This window comes from Protopterus annectens, chromosome 2.part0, assembly GCF_019279795.1.
Source record: "Protopterus annectens isolate FY-2018-M chromosome 2.part0, PAN1.0, whole genome shotgun sequence".
In the NCBI taxonomy this organism is placed as follows: Eukaryota; Metazoa; Chordata; order Ceratodontiformes; family Protopteridae; genus Protopterus; species Protopterus annectens.
The window spans coordinates 75900738-75921692 of record NC_056728.1 but is presented as its reverse complement, the minus strand read 5'-3'; the positions used below and the strand labels follow the sequence as shown (position 1 = coordinate 75921692).

The following is a 20955-nucleotide window of genomic DNA, read 5'->3' as shown; positions in this document are numbered from 1 at the left end:
CTTCTTTCCAACATCAGTTTTAAAAGCAGTCCTGCCACCACATCAACTATCCAGTATAAATAGGAAACGTAATGACCATCCTGGCATTCGCTGGCCAACAACCATGTTTTGAATGACAAAAAACATCCATAACAAAAAGCCACCTAAACTGTAACTCCATGAACCTCCATTTCCCAACGTCAACCCCCACAACAAACCTATGTTGACAATTGCCAAAGTCTGTCAATCGTCGCTATCACGTACCCCAACCCCTCCAACCAATAACCCGCCAACTAAAACTTAAAGTTCCCTTAGCCTTATCACTTGTGCAACTGCAATATTCACCGCTACATCCTCCTTACCCAAATGAACTGCCTTACCTTGCTCCCAAGCCTGACAATTACTAAATCTTGCCCACCAAACCACTTCCACACAGCTGTAATGCACATTTAACCAATATCACAAATGCCCTACCATATGCTTTACTTATGAAGGGTGCCCTAAACTCCTACAGCAATCCTTTAACCTTAATACAACCTGACATGCCTCAAAACAAACTACACCACCCATACCATTGTCATATTAAAACACATGAAAATGAACCCCAATCCCCAACAACTCCCACTAAGCCTATTCCAGATTAACTTACAAACTCCGAATATTCAACATTCCTAATTGTCCCTCTGTCCTGCCGTCCACCAAGCCACAACCCCCCCTCCAAGGTATGCCATCCCAACTCCACAGCTCTCATAATACTTATTTCAGGAACCCAAAGGGCTCCACAACATCCTAATCCATCCTTGTTCAGAAAGTTCACCCCTCAAGTTCTTAACTCAAACCATGACCTGCATCTAATAGTAAACCCCAAAACAATACATTGCTTGGACTTACCCACCCTATAGCAATACAGTCACCCTGGACCCCTTCCATATAACAGTTAATCTGTTTCCTCGCAACTTCTCCCGACAGCCATCAATGCCAATCAAACTGAATAAACAGTTAAGATCCTCCTGACAATGCCCTTCCTTCATGTCAGCCTGCAATCCCAAAACCATTCCTCCCACATACTCCCCATCTGTAAATGTGCTATCACCTCTAATTAATTGCAACTCCCCTGGAACCACCCTAATGGCATGATCAAATGCCCTACCATTAACTACTATAACAAATCTGCCACAGTGCCCAAGCAGCATTCACCAAGCTATTCAGCCTTCCCAATGGCACTTGATAAAGAGAAGACCATAAACCCACCAAGTAACTGGGTGAACTTCCTAACATGCCAAAATTCTGGAACCTGAAGAGCTGCAAAACATTCACTAATCCTTGCACCTAGCTTTCACCAACAGTGAAACTTGACATAGCATCTCAGCCCATCGGCAGCACATCCTTGCCCCAGGAACGTAAAAGCCCCACTCCCAAGCCACCAAAGCCTGCCCCAAACTCATGCTGCAGTAACTCCACCCCCTATGGCTGAACCCAACTCCCCCCCAAAAAAAAAACATATATATATATATATATATATATATATATATATATATAATTATTTGCAACCACATTACGCACAACTCCAGCAGCCAAAACCCATCCACAGCAGCAACATCCCTCACCATCCAAAAGCCCTCTTCCAGTTCACCAGTTGATGCCCACTCTGATGAGACCACTTCCTCTGATCCACTGGCTGATACGAACTCTGCACATGACCCCATCTGTGACCAGCTTTTGTAGCACTCCAGCTGCTGAAACACCCATCGTAGCTCCAAGATCTGCATGTTAGTCTGTAAAAGAAAGGACAACTGTAACCATTTGTACTTCAAGCTTTGATGATTTGACAGAAATTAACTAAATAACCAGAATTTCATGCAAAATGGACCAAAATGAGACAACCTAGACTTTCTGCGCCTACCCCCACCCCATCCAATGACAAAACTGACATGCAGCAAATGGCTGGCTTCAAAGGGGAATGACGTGCCACAGATGGCCATCCATTCCCTTAACCCAGTTGTCCAACCTACCCCACTTTTAATCTAAACATTCTCTGTACTCAGATATGGTATGTCTTCCAAACACCGCCCCACCACCAAACTGTCAGGGCAGGCAAACCTCCGGATGTCCTGAAGGGAATTAAGGGTAACTCAACTGCCTGTCCTAATTTCTGTAATGGTAGCCCTCATTAATTATCGAACAATGTGCCAAAATCCACAAGGAGAAAAACTCACCACAATCCCTTTACTCCAGACCACAGTGGCAAATAGGAGAGAGACTCCGTCGGCTCTTTGTAATTCTAATTGATGGCTCACTGAAGTAATCTTTAATCCCTTCTCACACTATGTTTGTCCCACCACAAATCCTGGTATGCAACTGAGTTATGTATATTGCGACCTAGAAACACCCATGAAAGGCACCATGGACTGCTGCCCATGCAACTGAATACCTCTAATTACAAGTATCTCCAGCTACAGACAAAGGAGATTAAGTTATAATGCCTTTCTTCCTGCAAAACTTTGAAACTACAGTTCCAGCCATAAATGCATCTATTAATTGTGAGACACAGCTCTCAAGCAATCATGGAAAGGCTGCAACAGAATCAGGGAAAATCCATATACTCAGGGACACCTTTAAAATGTTAGTGCTATTAACTTGAGACAGCGATAGAATCAGAGCATATGAATTAATATACAGTTCCTGAAGTAAAAGCAGCCCATAACTCTTATAATTCATTCAGCATAAGTCACCACCTTCCCTCCAAATGTCACTAGCTTTAGAAGGGATTAAAAGGAACTAAGCTAAGTGACATCCCTAAACATCAGGAACAGATGAGGGATTTGATTTGATTGTGAGGCAGAAACTGGTCCTGCACTAATCTGCACCTCCAGCCACCCCCCCCCCAATGTCTAACAGTACTCCACACCTGAGCGGCAGCGAATGACCCCCTACTGTGCCTCACAGCCCGCAAAAATACCCTAAAGCCATAAAAGCTTAACCTGGGCCTCAAACCGACCTGAAATCCCATGTGATGTGATCCCCCTAATGAAATTCCTTAAAACTGCTACAAGTTATCCTCTTATTTCCCGTGCTCCATTTTTCTAACACAATAAAAACTTTCTTCAGTTTTGTGTGACCCTCATGCAGTTGCACTATTGCTTTGCTGCCATAGTGTTTGTCATTTGCTTCACCCCTCATAGAAAGCCCAGCGTGACAAACACGATCAAAAGCCCTAGACTATGCTCACAAAATATTTTGCCCTTTTCAGCTGCTCTAACAAGCTCCCATTGCCTATGAATAAACACTGTGACGAAAATTCCACCAAATATATATATATATATTTTTTGTATTTAAATAAAAACAGCTTCGATATGGCTTTACCGAACCTTGAGCAAATGCTTAAACTCTGCCCTGTTATTGGATCACTCTTTGCCCACCTTCAGATAAATTTCCCTTCAAGGGCCAGAGTGAAGCAAAGGAAATATTATTGTCCCCATGCAAGCATGCAGTACCCCAACTCTGCCTTTTGCAGGAATAGTAGAAGATCCATGGCAGCAAATGACTAATTGCATACTCTATATAACGATCTGTCAGGATTGTCATGCGATAATTGTGTTAGCCTGCCCAGAGCATTAAACTGAAACTGTAAGCACTAACCCCAATACATCCCCCGCAGTTAGTTGCATTCTACCTGTAATTGTTATGGAGACAGCATTGCCATTAACAGATAATTCTGGAAATATACAGACAACGATTTATACCTGACTCTAGGACTAAAAGGTAGGGAACATTTAATTTACAGCTTATAAAATTCAAACTTGCCTCCCTCAAAGACGACTCCAATCCCCACCAGGCATGCACTGACTACAGCATTACCTCAGAAGCTTAAAGGCAGTGAAAGTATATTTACGGATCTCTTGACCAACCTGACTGCTGAAACCTCCATACAAAGCCAACACCACCAATGCAAATATCACCCTGCAAACTAAACAGGATCCCCAAACCAACTCTACAACAACAGAGCCTAAAGAAAGAAGGAAAAAAAAATAAACACTCCTAAGCTATTGCTGCCGACAAACTGTCTGCCCCGCCAATGCCTGTAAGAAACTCATCAAGCCACTACACTGTCCACCACTGGGATTGACAAACCAATAAAAGCTGATCCTGGTAGCACCAACTGAGGAAGATAAGGAGGGCCTAATAAAGCTAGACTCCCCCACAACGCCACCGGACTCTACTATATCTCATACCTCTCAACCTTAGAGCAAAATCTGATGGCCCCCTGATAAAGTCCTAAATAAAATTGGGCCAGTGGCCTAAAATTAGTGACAAGTTTTAAACATTGCCCTTACAAGCTCAGAACATTGAAAAAAGAGGCCTTGCACCAGCCTGGACCCTCTGAAGGGCATGAAGTCTGAAACTCAGTTGTCCATCACTATTCCCCAACTTCAGTCTTTATGGATTCCCACTAATCTGCCAGAAAACATCAAATCTATGACAATTGGTGAAAATCTGTACAGTTAAGGGATATATCTCTATAGGTCATCATGGACATAAACTTGCACTGTAGCAAGTTCACACCGACATGTGACCCAGTTACACTTACATAAACCCCTTAAGTCCCTCTCTACCTTTACCTCATTTCCTCCCAGTCATCCCTGATTCCCATTTAACCCTTTCATCCCCTTTACCCTCTTAATCTCACTGATCTATTCAACTAACCCCCATCTGAAGTTGTCACTGGGCAAATTGGTTTGTTACCAAACCTCATTTGTCTTTCAAGTATTCCTGTTGCATACAATACATTTTGAATTCATAGTGAAATCTGAACAAGTTACATTGTCATCCAGGGCATGGTGTTACAATATGTAAAACTTGCAGATGTATGGTACAATGCAAGAGAAACGATGGTGTGACATCAGTTTGACAGGAACACCTGATTATGCAGCATTCCCCTCCTATGACAGGGTTAGCAGACAAATGCTGTTAAGTGTACAAGTGTAGCTGCCTTTGTCACCTGGCAGTTAGTGGCCTTGCTAAGTTCCATCTTCAGTTCATTATTCAGACTAATCACACTGCCTCGAGTGTAAGCTCCTGACCTTCTTGACAGTAAAAAAATGCACCCTCTACTCAAAAGTTATAGTAGGGTCCCCCTTTCATACAAGCCAATATTCTTAAAACCTCTGCCACATTTCAGTTTTAGGCAAAAACAAGTTATAAATGTAGTTAAAAAAATCTGCATAGGTCTGTGCAAACTTAGTACCCATGGCTGTACTCCTCACCTGTAAGAGGAAATCTTTATCAAAATAGAAAACCGATTGAAGTATATCTAACAAAAAGTTCTGTATACTTTGTGGATATGAATAGTTATCTAGCATAACCTGAACTGCATCATAGACTATTGTATGTGGCATAGAGGTATGTAGGTTCTCCACAAAGGTGCATAAAAACACATCATTACTGATGGTAAAATTGTCCAAACTCAGTTGAGTCCTTCATACATGATTTAACATGCACCATCAAGGGTTTATTTCCAAAAGGCTTTCATCAAATAATCCCTAACCCAAAATAAAAGGCCTACCCATTACTGGAGAAAAATGCTTACATATTTTAGGCAATTAATAAAACGTTTGACCGTCTGGCTCGTTAATCACCCAATCCAATTGTAATGAGGAAGGAATCACATTTTCTTAAATTGATAACTTTATAAAATGATATACGACTCTTAAAAGTCCATTGTAAAATCTGTTATCACTGAGCAATTCTGTGCATATTTCTCGTATTCAGTTTTATCTGTCAGCAAGTGTAACATTGGACATGTCATTCCGATATCAGTCTGATGTCAGTCTGATAATAACTTTATGTTTTTGCCTAGTCAGATTATAGCCATGTTTCCTCAAAATCTCACTGTAAAACATGTGCAATTCCTTCATAATGGATTGTTCAAAAGCATTAACTTGTAGGAGAGTAGGAAAGTTGAAAAACAAATTTATGAAATCTAAACTGTCTTGATTCAACACCAGTACCTACCTTGTGATAATAATACTGAAGCTTTAACAACCTACAAAGCCTTTGTAAGTCCATGATAGTAGCAAACTAGGAGGCACAAACTTCAAACCATACCTCTCTATATTTATCACAGATAATACTTCAGTATCCTGAATATTTTCAGTCAAATTAACCTCTCCATTTGTGTTGATACCTTCTTCTGACTCATAAGGAATTTGAATTTTTCCAATAAAATCCTGCCTTATTTACTGTGTTTCCTGCCCCCTCTTTTGTTCCTAAAGAGGTAAAAGGAGCCATAACTCTCTTGGCCACAGAAGACAATTCATTAGCCATTTTGTCAGTGTTGGATGAAGCTGCTTTGCTTTACCTTAATACAACCTAACCCTGCACCTTGCCTTTAAAAAGTCCTTCCTGCCTTCTTGTAACCCCACCAATAGACAAGACCACTTGAACACTAACCACTCATGCACACATACTCTCTCTCTCTCTCTCTCTCTCTCACAGCACATGTTCACACACACACACACACACACACACACACACACACACACACACACACACACACACACACACACACAATATCTCTCTGTCTCTCCCTCACACAGAGACAGAGACGGACATGGAGATGGAGACAATGCCATCACTACTAAAAAGTCACTTATCTTTGTTTACCAACCTGGAAGTCATCCAATCTGCTGTTCGCACAAACTGCCCTTCAGAGAGGTAACACCTGGTAAGTGCTTTAAAACGTAAATGAAACCATATATAGATATATATTCTGTTTTGTGCAGCAGGAATTCTCATCTTTCACTGATTCTTGTTCTGTCTTTTGTAGCCCATTGTTTAAGCTGTGAAGGTGTCTGCATTATCATTTTATCACATGTGATACATACTGTTGAATGTGCTTTCATATGAAATCAGTGTAGTGAATGGTGAATATACATTGCTGACACATCACCAGGTACTGACCTCTGAGTTACCATATGATTTAGGAACAATGCTGGGAGCTGTAATGCCCAGTTCCAGAATGCAAGTGAGCCTGCACCACTGTAAAATACAGTGTACTTAATGACAAAGGTACACCTAAAGTAATAGAAAAGAGAAGAAACTATTGTGACATTTGTTTATATTTGTTTACCAGGAAAGTCCGACTGGGCCAAAAAGAGCCCCTTTTCAGCAGATGTCCAGGGAGAAAAGCTCCACGTTACAAAATTTAAATACAGAATAAACAAACCATAATGTAGAAATGTAATAATTACAGTTACAGAAAAATATGTAAGAGGAAGGCAGTACAGTAAAACAGTTACAGTAAGACATGTGAGAAGCAGGTAATACAATACATTCTTTTAAGGTACAAAAAATATTATAGTACAGTCTTAATATAGTACAGTCTTTATGGGAGAAAAGGTAGTCTAGTTCAGACCTTTAATGTAGAGATGCAAAGAGAGAGAGAAGGTTAAGGAGAAGGAGATTGTTTTGTGCTTTGAAGTTAATTATTGGGTAAATGTCAAGTACTTTAAAAAGGAGAAAAGAAAGGGGTAGAGTGCAGTCAGATAATGTGATAGAGCTGTTAGAGAGAGAACAGTGGGAATATACGAGGTCGGGAGGTAAGAGGCATGGTGCTAAAGTTGTATAAGTTGTAAAGACATGCTCATAGAAGAAAGGCTTGATCAGTAAGGAGGCGGAGACAGAAGAGCAGAGAAAGAGAGAGAGAGAGAGAGAGAGAGAGTGGAGTTGTGAAAGAAAGAGTGGAGAGAGCTATAAAGGGGAGACAGAGTACAGAGGGCAGAAACATAGTCAATTTCATACTGGATGAAAACAGGAACATATCCATGAGTTGCTTACGTATTCTTATAGTAGGGATTTGAAGGAAGAAGGATTAGTTGCTGTCCTGACATTGGCAGGTAGGGTGTTCCAAGCTTTTGCAACAGAGTAGGAGTAGAGACTTTGGCCAGATGAAGTGGAAGGTTTGGAGATGGTGAGGAGCTGTTTGTCTCTGGACCTGAGATTTCTGTTTGGGATGTGCAGGTCAAGTCAATGACTGATGGCTGGATAGTACAGAGAGTTGTGAATAATGTTGTGTGTGATTGTTAGTTGGATGTAGGAGAGAAGGTTGGGAAGTTCAAGCCAGTTGATAAACTGTAGATTATTGCAGTGATGTGCTGAGTGTTTAGCATTTAGTGTGAACTTTGTGACTTTGTTATAGCAGCTTTCTAACTTGGCTTTTAGGAAAGTTGGTAGGTTATTCAGAATTTGGACTCTGTAAAGTAGAGAAGGTAGGTGGTACAATTTGGCTTGTGTGATTTTAGCAGGAGTATTCAGAAAATACTTATTTCTATATAATAAGCCAAGTTCCTGATGTGTTTTCTTGACGCAACTTTGAACATGCAGGTCAACCTTTAGTTTGCCATCAATAAATGTATGACTTTGTCATCAATAGTCAACAACTAGTTATTTGGTTTCAGGGACTGTTTCAATTTTAGTTTCATTTAAAGAAAATATTTCAAATGTTTTGTCGGGGTGAGTGATGTGGGAGTGAAAAGGAGGAGCTTAGTTTTGTTTGGCTGAGTATTAGTTTATATGCAATAAATCATATTTAGACTGAGGTGAAAGACTGTGTTTTTAGCTGTAGTGTTCGAGTGGAAGAAGAGCAAATGATGGTGGTGTCATCTGCGTTTTGAATAAGTACCTTGTCCAGAGGCTGTGTGCAGGTCACTGATAATAAAGAGCAGAGGTCCAACAATAGATCCTTGTGGGACTCCTATTGTGTTAGGCTGCAGTGGTGAGGTAGCCCCTTGCCATTTTACTGACTGCTGTCTGTTAGTGAGGTAGCTGTGAAACCATTTAATAGCAGGGACTGATTTGCCCAGATTGGAGAGTTTAGAGAGAAGTCCAGAGTGAGGGACCATATCAAAAGCTTTCGAGAGGTCAAGAAATAAAGGTGATACTAGTCTGCCATCTTCTCTTGCTTTATTTATATTTTCAGTGAAAGGTAATAGTGGCCAGGTCAGAAGCTATGTTGGGTATTGGAGATCAGGTTATTATGTAGGAGGAGGTATTGTTGTAGTTGAAGGTGAATACATTTTTCAAGAATTTTGGATAGGGGGAGCGTATGGCAATAAGTCAGAAATCTGTTACTTCACTTGAATTGCCACCTTTATGCATTGGGGCTATGTAAGATCTTTTCCATAGGTCTGGAACATGGGATTCTTCTATGGATCTGTTAATAAGACTACTGATAGGGATAAGCTATGACATCAGCAGAAAATTTTAGGTATTTTGGGGGGAGGTTATCTACAGTTGGTGAGCATGGTTTAAGCTTGAGTAGTAGTTTTTTGATAAGAGATGTAGGGACAGGTTGGAAGGAAAAAGGGGAGGGGTTGGAAGTGGAAGGTAGTGAAGATGGATGAGAGGATTTACAGTCAAGCATGTTTGAATTGGTTTTGGAGAGTGAGTTTGTGATGTTGGAGGTGTGCAGAAAGAGCTATGGGTGAGTTTAATTATGCATTTTGTGACGTAATCATTACACTTGATAGCAATTTGTAGTGGAGTACTTTCTGGATAGATGCTGTGTTCTTTCTAGTAGCAGGGTTGAGGAGGGATGAGATGGAAGTCCAAAACTGTTTGGGGTTATGTTTGTAAATATCTTGAGGAGTAACGTGGTATACTTTTTTGTCACAGATGACTTGTTTTTTTAATTGGTTACGAAGTTGTCTATATAGTTATAAATTGTTATCATTTTTGTTCTTATACCATATGTTCCGTACTCAGTCTCTCTTTCATGAGTAGTTTTCAGGCTTTGATGAGCCAACGGGCAGGATTATGTTTAATACATTTTGTTTGGAGTGAGGCAAGAGAATTAAAAATACTTGAATAGTGTGTTGTATTGCTCAACAGCTTCATTACGGAGAAGAAATTAAAGAAAGGACCAGTTTATGGTGTTCAATGTTTGAATGAAGCTATCCTGGGTGAATTTTGTAAGGTTGCTGATGGATTTAAATTTATGGTCTTTATGTAATTGTATGGGGGCCCTATCTGTATAAGTTACTGAATGGTCACTTAAGCAATCTGAGAGTGTACTAGATCAGAAGTAGTTAGAAGGGTTAGAGACTGGTATGCAATCCAGGATGGATTGTTGAGCATTATTTTTGCTCTGTCTACTAGGAGAATTGATGAGTTGGCTGAAGCCAAAGAGAATTCTGTTATTGGAAACAGGTAGAGTCTTACAAACAATGAAAAATAAAAGGCAGCTGTTGCAAGACAAAAGCGACGCTTGGTAGGTGCTAAATCCTTTATAAGCAGAAAACTCCAAATCCAGAAAAATACAGACAATATTCATCCAAGATAAAACAGTGCAAGCAAACACAGCAGTATTAAGCGCTTTCGTCTGGTAGATGACTTCCTCAGAATACAAAATACTGAAATTAGCACCTGTTTAAATACATTGCTTACCCAATCACAAATAAGTTGACATAATTTCCCTCATTAACAAGGCTGCAAATACTTAATGCAAGCCAAATATAAAACAATAATACATATAAAAAGTTTAAAACATCCCTAAACAGTGTATATAATTAAACAAAAAACATAGATTTTAATTTCAACAAAGAAGATAACGAAATTCTATCATTTAACCCAGGAGTATGATAAGCATCAAGCCTAATTTGCCATTTGAGTTCTACAAATTCCAAATACTCATTCAAGGGCCCCCCACGGGGTCCCAGATCTACCTGTTCCAATATAAAGAACAGGAAGGAATGGCTATGTTCACTGACCAAATGTTTATATAGTGCATTCTTTTCATTTTTGTTTCTGATATCATATAAATGTTGATAAATCCTTAACCTTAGGGCATTCTTAGTTTTACCTACATAGAAACTTGCACAGAATCTACACAAGGCCAACTACACAACCCCTTTAGTGTAACAGTACATCCTTTTTGAACTGGAAATATATCCAGAGTTTTTGAACTTGATTTTTTCTCTGTCCATAACATAAGGGATTGGGCACACCTCCCACACTTAAAGGTACCACCATTGTGGATGTCAAATTTTTGCCTTTCAAACAGTCCTTTAAGGGAAGTGTCTCTTTTGTAAACCACTTGCGGTTCAATACCAAATTTCCCTGATAATTCGGAGTCAACATCAAATATTTTCCAATATTCGGAAATAATGTTTTTAATGTCATAAAAATTTGATGTGTAAGTAAGAGTAAGCACCTGTCCAAAATTTAAAGGTTTACAGTCATTATGACTTTTGGTGGACACCTGCCCTAGTAGTGCAAGAAAATGACCATTCATTCTTTTAGTCTTAACTTCATTAAAAATATGACAAAGGTTTCAGGGTACCCCCTCTTACAAAACATGTTTTTTAATGTTTCACATTCACTAAGAAAATCCGCAAAGTCAGACACCATTCTGGCCAGTCTTACATATTGGCCCTTAACTAGGGCTTTTTTCTGGTGCAATGGGTATGCGCTTGTATAATGCAATAGTGAATTTGAATAGGTAGGTTTCCTATATAGTTGTGAAACAAAACAATTGTGTTCAAAGTCTTTCTTGATGGTAATATCTAAGTAATTAATCAGTTCTACATTGCTATTCATAGTAAACTTAAGAAAACTTGTAGTTCCAGTAATATAGGTGAAGTTTCTATGTAGGTAAAACTAAGAATGCCCTAAGGTTAAGGATTTATCAACATTTATATGATATCAGAAATAAAAATGAAAAGAATGCACTATATAATCATTTGGTTAGTAAACCTACTCATTCCTTCCTGTTCTTTATATTGGAACAGGTAGATCTGGGACCTCGTGGGGGACCCTTGAATGAGTATTTGGAGTTTGTAGAACTCAAATGGCAAATTAGGCTTGATGCTTATCATACTCCTGGGTTAAATGATAGAATTTCTTTATCTTCTCTGTTGAAATTAAAATCTATGTTTTTTGTTTAGTTATATACACTGTTTAGGGATGTTTTAAACTTTTTATATGTATTATTGTTTTATATTTGGCTTGCATTAAGTATTTGCAGCCTTGTTAATGAGGGAAATTAAGTCAGCTTATTTGTGATTGGGTAAGCAATGTATTTAAACAGGTGCTAATTTCAGTATTTTGTATTCTGAGGAAGTCATCTACCAGACGAAAGCACTTAATATTGCTGTGTTTACTTGCATTGTTTTATCCTGGATGAATATTGTCTGTATTTTTCTGGATTTGGAGTTTTCTGCTTATAAAGGATTTACCACCTACCAAGTGTCACTTTTGTCTTGCAACAGCTGCCTTTTATTTTTCAGAACTCTGTTATTGGTCGGGGTGCTTGAAGAGAGGGAGACTGCCAGTCTATATTAATGTCACTTAGTATGACTGTTTCATTATGCATAGAGTCTGAAACCCAAGCTAATATTTCCTGAAAAAATTGGAATGTTGTGCCCTGGAGATGTGCATATAACAATAAAGTATACATTTTTGTATGTATTAATTTTAAGGAAAGAGTAATTCCGCGGTGGTATGGCGGTAGTGTTGTTACCTCACAGCAAGAGGTTCTCCCGTTCGATTCTCAGCTTGGCTTAGGAGTCCCTTCTGTGTGGAGTCTGCATGTCCTCCCCGTGGTTGGGTACTTTTCGAAAGACATGCGTCTGTAAATGGGCATGCCTTCGTTGAAGGTTGGGCATTGAGCTGGCACCTCGGTGTTTCGTAAAAATCTACTGCCAATCATTAGCGGACCGGAGTTGCGCTGTGGTGACCCCTTACCGGGAAAAAGCAGAAAGACAAACATTAATTTTAAGGAAAGAATTTCTGCTATAGAAAAGTTAGGTATGGTGCCTAAAAAGGGGGTAACTGCATAATTGCTTGGATAAATTAAAGCATAATAAGGCATACTTTTCATTATTTTTTATGCACTATACATATGTTTTCTTTTTTAACAGTTGTCTTTCACTCCAGTATTTCAAATAGGAGTACTTTATTTTACTTTTACTTGCAGTGAAACATAAATTTGATTTTCAAAATGAATTGTGAATTCATTTTGTAATTAAAGTAGGACTCATCCAAAATCTTTTAAAACATTTCAGTGCAGTTCAAAAGGTCAAATATGCCTTTAAGCAAAGTGTTTGTGGTAGTCCTTTAAATGACGAAGCACAAAATTCCAGCATCACAAATGACTGACTCAGGAAGACCAGACAGTCTTTAGAGTGGAATATTGTGCATGGCTGAGTTTAGTGAGGACTACTTTGTTTCATACATGAGGTTGTATGTTTTCATGGATGGTTAAATAGAGATAATTCGTGCTGGGGACCTTTTATGTGTGCACCAGCAATGTCATTCCTTCAGAGATTTCTTCCTTTTTGTCTGTGTAAGTGTGGAGTTGGAATATATAATGTTAAGGGTGAGTGGTCTTGCCCTCACATGGAGGGTGCATGGAGGGCTTGATGACGTGAAAAAAATATATATTTATACTTTAAAGAGGTATTTAATAAGTTTGTTTTGTCAGTTTGCAACCCTTTCATATTTTGTGGTTCAGAGTTATTGATTTTTTTGGATATAATCCTTCGAGTGTGTGTGTGTGTGTGTGTGTGTGTGTGTGTGTGTGTGTGTGTGTGTGTGTGTGTGTGTAGATATATATATACATATATATATATATATATATATATATATATATATATATATATATATATATATATATATATATATATATAGATATATGTTTGTATATATATATATATATATATATAATATGGGTTTACTATCAAAATTGTGCCGTTGAGATGTTCGCAGATGAAAATCCAAAACACAGATGTTCGAATGTTCATCTACTTGAACATCTCAATGTTCGAATGTTTATATTAGTGAATGCACTGTACATTCGCTAATATAAATTCAAAGAAATGCACAGAGATCGCAGTACAGTGCTGTTTGGGAAATTCATCCCTGACTTTACTGTAGTGCAATCTCGGAGTTGGAATATATAGTTAGCGGGAGGTGTGGGGCACAGGGGAGCTTGCCCCCTACAAAAACGTGATGTTAGCTATAGGAGTTTTGTTTACGTTGGCTCCTATATTGATATCACATGATGTGTTAAGAAACAATGTCGAATCCACTGAATTCGATCAGCGGATTCGACATTGTGTCCTGTTCGTTTTTTTTCATTTTTGCGTTCGTTTTTTTTCATTTTTGCTGTTTACTTTCGATATGTTGAATGAAAATTATTTTGACGTTCAACATATTGATAATAAACCATATATTGGTGTGTGTATATGTATATATACATACATACATATATATATATATATATATATATATATATATATATATATATATATATATATGGGTTCCTATGACTTCATCGAACTGTGAAATCACCGACACTCACCTCTTCGACACCAATCCATCGACGTCCATATCATCGACAATTCCGGTAAGCGATCTTCCCCCTCACAGGACCCATGGTAGCGCTTTCAAGGTACATTATACGGAATCACGTAAACCCTAATCAGTGTAACACAGGAAGAAGCGCTACCATGGGTCCTGTGAGGGGGAAGATCGCTTACCGGAATTGTCGATGATATGGACTTCGATGGATTGGTGTCGAAGAGGTGAGTGTCGGTGATTTCACAGTTCGATGAAGTCATAGGAACCCATATATATATATATATATATATATATATATATATATATATATATATAGCGAGAGAGAGTGTTTTAATATGTTCAAAAAATGCTGAATATCTGTGTGGCAAAGCTTTCCTTTGTCTTATTTTCCCATTTTTTTCTTTTTTCTTTAATTGATTTCCATGTGTATGTTTATATATATATTTTTCCAGATTCTATATTCAGTGCACATTTCTGCTCTTTTTCTCCAGTATATACAAGAGTAGCTTCTGGAATAATCTTAATTTCTTCAGATTCTATTTTTAACGGTTATTTCTCCTTTTTTAGGTAACTACCACAGCTGTTTCGAATAATGCTTCTTTCCATATGGCAGATTTGATTAATCCATGCTTCGGGTAAGTATATATGGAGTTATTCTTGATTTCACTCACTTTGCCATATAAGCATTTACTTTGATTATTTTTCTGTTGTAAAAATAAGTATGGTACAAAGTTTATTTCAGAAAGTGCTATGGAAAAAACATCAAGTCAACTAGTTTTGTACCTGTCTTAAAGGAATTTTCCATAGCAAACACATGCTGCTGTCTTGCAGGTGATTAAAAGCCATTTTGGTTACTGATGATACCCCCACCCCCGCCATGTCTAGAAGCATAATGGATGAAGAGGGTTTCACTACAATGAAGTGGGCCAGACTAGGAAACAGCATGATTCTTAGTCCAATGCAAAAGACAACACCAGGGTGAAAGATTTTAAAGGGTTTTAGTTTTTACCTATGTTTTGGTTACTACTATGAACAATTTGCTTGAGGCCCAAGAAGAACAGATCTAAACCTATACCCACATCAGAAGGCCCCTTAAATAAAGCCTTTAAAATCTTTTTACTCATATGATGCCTATATAATGCAATTACAGCAAACATTACATTAGCACTTTCATTCAACATTGTGTACGTAGGAGTTCAGAATACAATCACAGTAGAACTTTCAATTTAAATAGCACAGTGACATAAAAAGAATCACATGAAAAATGCCATATAAAAGTAATTATAAAATGGGTTATTTTCTTAAAACTTCTGTTTAAAAAAAGCAAAATTTCCTGGTTTTAATTATCAGCCTGCAAATGTAGTTGTCAATAACTCTGCCTCCTTTCCCATTATTTTTAAAATCTACATCTCTCATATCCAGAAGGATCTAAGAGAGTAAAAGATGTGTGATATAAAATGGAAAAATGAGAGCATGTTTTTAAAATAAATTTAATTGTGTTTTGTATAACTTTTTTATGTACAAGATCATGAGTATAGTGTTATGAGGCGATGAAGATTTTAAAAGTTTGAATGGATGGAAACTTACCTGTAACTAACTGCATTGACAGGCAGATAATTGATTCATTAAGGTCTGGAAATTTGACATTTAATCTTCAGATTTTTTTGTGTTAAAAAGTGTATATATAAAAGTTCACAAATGTAACTGTTTAGTTACTTTTAAGTGGTATTTTGCACCAGATTGATTTTGTTCATTGAGAGTGTCGTATAATCTCACTCGTGATTTCATTGTCCTATTTACTCTGAAAGTTCTAGAGTGATTTTATTCTGAAGTCCTATGAACAGTGTGTTGGATGAAAGCATTAAAGCATATTAGAGAATGGGCAAACTGTACATCAACACCCTGACTGGAAAAGGAACGTTCTCCAGCAGGGTATTACTCTACAAGTAATGCCCACTGACAAACGAGTCCACCACTTCACGGCAGCATATCAAGTTGCCGTGGACCTCAGACTGCAAAAAAATGGCTGCCATTGTTTTACACTCGTTAAGCAGCGGTTATGCTGTTTAGTGAGCTTAAAATGCAAAACAACAAGAGAGAGAGAGAGAGACTGTTTATGGCAAAACAAATTCTGTGTGTGTGTGTGTGTGTGTGTGTGTGTGTGTGTGTGTGTGTGTGTGTAAGCAGAAGAGACTATGTATGTGTGTGCATGAGAGAGACAATGGGCTCTATGTAAAATTGTTGTGTTTTACTAGCTTATTATTTTTTTAACAACGATATTAATTTGTATATATATTTGATGTAAAATGCTTCCTCCCAACACCATTAAGATATACTCCAGCAAGTTTGAAACATTAGGAGAAGGAAATATTTTACATTAAAAATGTATAAAAAAAAATAATACCAGTACTTACAAAATAAACAAGCAAGTAAAACACACCACATTTACAGAGAGCCAATTTTCTAAGTGCAATAATGCCCCCCCCCCCCCGGGTGTGTATTAATGATAATGCATTATTGCTTGCTAAAATTGTTTCAGTTATCATTCTGCATTTTTGGTGCTTGTTTTTTTTGTTCTATTTTTTTAATGGCTGGTGTCAGATGTGGCGGTTGATTTTTTTGTTCATTCACTAACAAAATGTAACAAACTGACCCATATACATAAATCAACAAATATGGAACCAGTTAGAACTTCTGTATAATGAGTAAGGCTGTGCAGGCTGTGTGTGCAGTCCTACATTAGTTTGTAGGTGTGAGTAAGGCTGTGCAGGCTCTGTGTGCAGTCCTGCATTAGTTTGTAAGTGTGAGTAAGGCTGTGCAGGATCTGTGTGCAGTCCTGCATTAGTTTGTAAGTGCGAGTAAGGCAGTGCAGGATCTGTGTGCAGTCCTGCATTAGTTTGTAAGTGCGAGTAAGGCTGTGCAGGCTCTGTGTGCAGTCCTGCATTAGTTTGTAAGTGTGAGTAAGGCTTGCAGGCTCTCTGTGCAGCCCTGCATTAGTAAGTGCGAATAAGGCTATGCAGGCGCTGTGTGCAGTCCTGCATTAGTTTGTAAGTGCGAGTAAGGTTGTGCAGGCTCTGTGTGCAGTCCTGCATTAGTTTGTAAGTGTGAGTAAGGCTGTGCAGGCTCTGTGTGCAGTCCTGCATTAGTTTGTAAGTGTGAGTAAATCTGTGCAGGCTCTGTGTGCAGTCCTGCATTAGTTTGTAGGTACGAGTAAGGCTTTGCAGGCTCTATGTGCAGTCCTGCATTAGTTTCTAGGTGCAAGTAATGCTGTGCAGGCTCTGTGTGCAGTCCTGCATTAATTTGTAAGTGTGAGTAAGGCTGTGCAGTCCTGCATTAGTTTGTAAGTGCAAGTAAGGCTGTGCAGGCTCTGTGTGCAGTCCTGCATTAGTTTGTAAGTGCAGGTAAGGCTGTGCAGGCTCTGTGTGCAGTCCTGCATTAGTTTGTAAGTGCGAGTAAGGCTGTGCAGGTTCTGTGTGCAGTCCTGCATTAGTTTGTAGGTGCGAGTAAGGCTGTCCAGGCTCTGTGTGCAGTCCTGCATTAGTTTGTAAGTGCAAGCAAGACTGTGCAGGCTCTGTGTGCAGTCCTGCATTAGTTTGTAAGTGTGAGTAAGGCTGTGCAGGCTCTGTGTGCAGTCCTGCATTAGTTTGTAAGTGCGAGTAAGGCTGTGCAGGCTCTGTGTACAGTCCTGCATTAGTTTGTAGGTGCGAGTAAGGCTGTGCAGGCTCTGTGTGCAGTCCTGCATTAGTTTGTAAGTGTGAGTAAGGCTGTTCAGGCTCTGTGTGCAGTCCTGCATTAGTTTGTAACTGTGGGTAAGGCTGTGCAGGCTCTGTGTGCAGTCCTGCATTATTAGTTTGTAATTGCGAGTAAGGCTGTGCAGGCTCTGTGTGCAGGCCTGCATTAGTTTGTAGGTGCGAGTAAGGCTGTGCAGGCACTGTGTGCAGTCCTGCATTAGTTTGTAAGTGTGAGTAAGGCTGTGCAGGCTCTGTGTGCAGTCCTGCATTAGTTTCTAGGTACAAGTAAGGCTGTGTAGGCTCTGTGTGCACTCCTACATTAGATTGTAAGTGCGAGTAAGGCTGTGCAGGCTCTGTGTGCTGTCATGCATTAGTTTGTAGGTGCGAGTAAGGCTGTGCAGGCTCTGTGTGCAGTCCTGCATTAGTTTGTAAGTGTGAGTAAGGCTGTGCAGGCTCTGTGTGCAGTCCTGCATTAGTTTGTAGGTGCCAGTAAGGCTGTGCAGGCTCTCTGTGCAGTCCTGCATTAGTTTGTAAGTGCATGTAAGGCTGTGCAGGCTCTGTGTGCAGTCCTGCATTAGTTTGTAAGTGTGAGTAAGGCTGTGCAGGCTCTGTGTGCAGTCCTGCATTAGTTTGTAAGTGTGAGTAAGGCTGTGCAGGCTCTGTGTGCAGTCCTGCATTAGTTTGTAAGTGTGAGTAAGGCTGTGCAGGCTCTGTGTGCAGTCCTGCATTAGTTTGTAAGTGTGAGTAAGGCTGTGCAGGCTCTGTGTGCAGTCCTGCATTAGTTTGTAAGTGTGAGTAAGGCTGTGCAGGCTCTGTGTGCAGTCCTGCATTAGTTTGTAAGTGTGAGTAAGGCTGTGCAGGCTCTGTGTGCAGTCCTGCATTAGTTTGTAAGTGTGAGTAAGGCTGTGCAGGCTCTGTGTGCAGTCCTGCATTAGTTTGTAAGTGTGAGTAAGGCTGTGCAGGCTCTGTGTGCAGTCCTGCATTAGTTTGTAGGTACGAGTAAGGCTGTGCAGGCTCTGTGTGCAGTCCTGCATTAGTTTGTAAGTGCGAGTAAGGCTGTGCAGGCTCTGTGTGCAGTCCTGCATTAGTTTGTAAGTGTGAGTAAGGCTGTGCAGGCTCTGTGTGCAGTCCTGCATTAGTTTGTAAGTGAGTAAGGCTGTGCAGGCTCTGTGTGCAGTCCTGCATTAGTTTGTAAGTGCGAGTAAGGCTGTGCAGGCTCTGTGTGCAGTCCTGCATTAGTTTGTAAGTGTGAGTAAGGCTGTGCAGGCTCTGTGTGCAGTCCTGCATTAGTTTGTAAGTGTGAGTAAGGCTGTGCAGGCTCTGTGTGCAGTCCTGCATTAGTTTGTAAGTGTGAGTAAGGCTGTGCAGGCTCTGTGTGCAGTCCTGCATTAGTTTGTAGGTGCGAGTAAGGCTGTGCAGGCTCTCTGTGCCGTCCTGCATTAGTTTGTAAGTGGGAGTAAGGCTGTGCAGGCTCTGTGTGCAATCCTGCATTAGTTTGTAGGTGCGAGTAAGGCTGTGCAGGCTCTGTGTGCAGTCCTGCATTAGTTTGTAAGTGTAAGTAAGGCTTTGCAGGCTGTGTGTGCAGTCCTGCATTAGTTTGTAGGTGCGAGTAAGGCTGTGCAGGCTCTGTGTGCAGTCCTGCATTAGATTGTAAGTGTGAGTAAGGCTGTGCAGGCTCTGTGTGCAGTCCTGCATTAGTTTGTAGGTACGAGTATGGCTGGGCAGGCTCTCTGTGCAGTCCTGCATTAGTTTGTAAGTTCAAATAAGGCTGTGCAGGCTCTGTGTGCAGTCCTGCATTAGTTTGTAAGTGCGAGTAAGGCTGTGTAGGTTCTGTGTGCAGTCCTGCATTAGTTTGTAAGTGAGAGTAAGGCTGTGCAAGCTCTGTGTGCAGTACTGCATTAGTTTGTAAGTGTGAGTAAGGCTGTGCAGGTTCTGTATGCAGTCCTGCATTAGTTTGTAATTGCGAGTAAGGCTGTACAGGCTCTGTGTGCAGTCCTGCATTAGTTTTTAGATGCGAGTAAGGCTGTGCAGGCAATGTGTGCAGTCCTGCATTAGTTTGTAAGTGTGAGTAAGGCTGTGCAAGCTCTGTGTGCAGTTCTGCATTAGTTTGTAGGTACGAGTAAGGATGTGCAGGCTCTGTGTGCAGTCCTGCATTAGTTTGTAACTGTGAGAAAGGCTGTCCAGGCTCTGTGTGCAGTCCTGCATTAGTTTGCAAGTGTGAGTAAAGCTGTGCAGGCTCTGTGTGCAGTCCTGCATTAGTTTGCAAGTGTGAGAAAGGCTGTCCAGGCTCTGTGTGCAGTCCTGCATTAGTTTGTAAGTGTGAGTAAGACTGTGCAGGCTCTGTGTGCAGTCCTGCATTAGTTTGTAATTGCGAGTAAGGCTGTGCAGGCTCTGTGTGCAGTCCTGCATTAGTTTGTAGGTGCGAGTAAGGCTGTGCAGGCTCTGTGTGCAGTCCTGCATTAGTTTGTAAGTGTGAGTAAGGCTGTGCAGGCACTGTGTGCAGTCGTGCATTGGTTTGTAGGTGCGAGTAAGGCTGTGCAGGCTCTGTGTGCAGTCCTGCATTAGTTTGTAGGAGCAAGTAACGCTGTGCAGGCTGTGTGTGCAGCCCTACATTAGATTGTAGGTGCGAGTAAGGCTGTGCAGGTTCTGTGTGCAGTCCTGCATTAGATTGTAAGTGTGAGTAAGGCTGTGCAGGCACTGTGTGCAGTCCTGCATTAGTTTGTAGGTGCGAGTAAGGCTGTGCAGGCTCTGTGTGCAGTCCTGCATTAGTTTGTAAGTGGGAGTAAGGCTGTGCAGGCTCTGTGTGCAGTCCTGCATTAGTTTGTAGGTGCAAGTAAGGCTGTGCAGGCTCTGTGTGCAGTCCTGCATTAGTTTGTAAGTGTGAGTA

At 40.1% G+C, this 20955-nt stretch overlaps 1 long non-coding RNA gene across 1 annotated transcript in view; it reads left to right on the top strand.

Annotated features, from left to right (window-relative positions):
- Window positions 1-20955, top strand: part of LOC122792968 — a 763898-nt gene that overhangs the window by 548335 nt on the left and 194608 nt on the right. Inside the window, exon 3 of the long non-coding RNA XR_006363434.1 lies at window positions 14905-14972. This is a non-coding gene — a long non-coding RNA (uncharacterized LOC122792968). The remainder of the gene's footprint in view (window positions 1-14904; window positions 14973-20955) is intronic.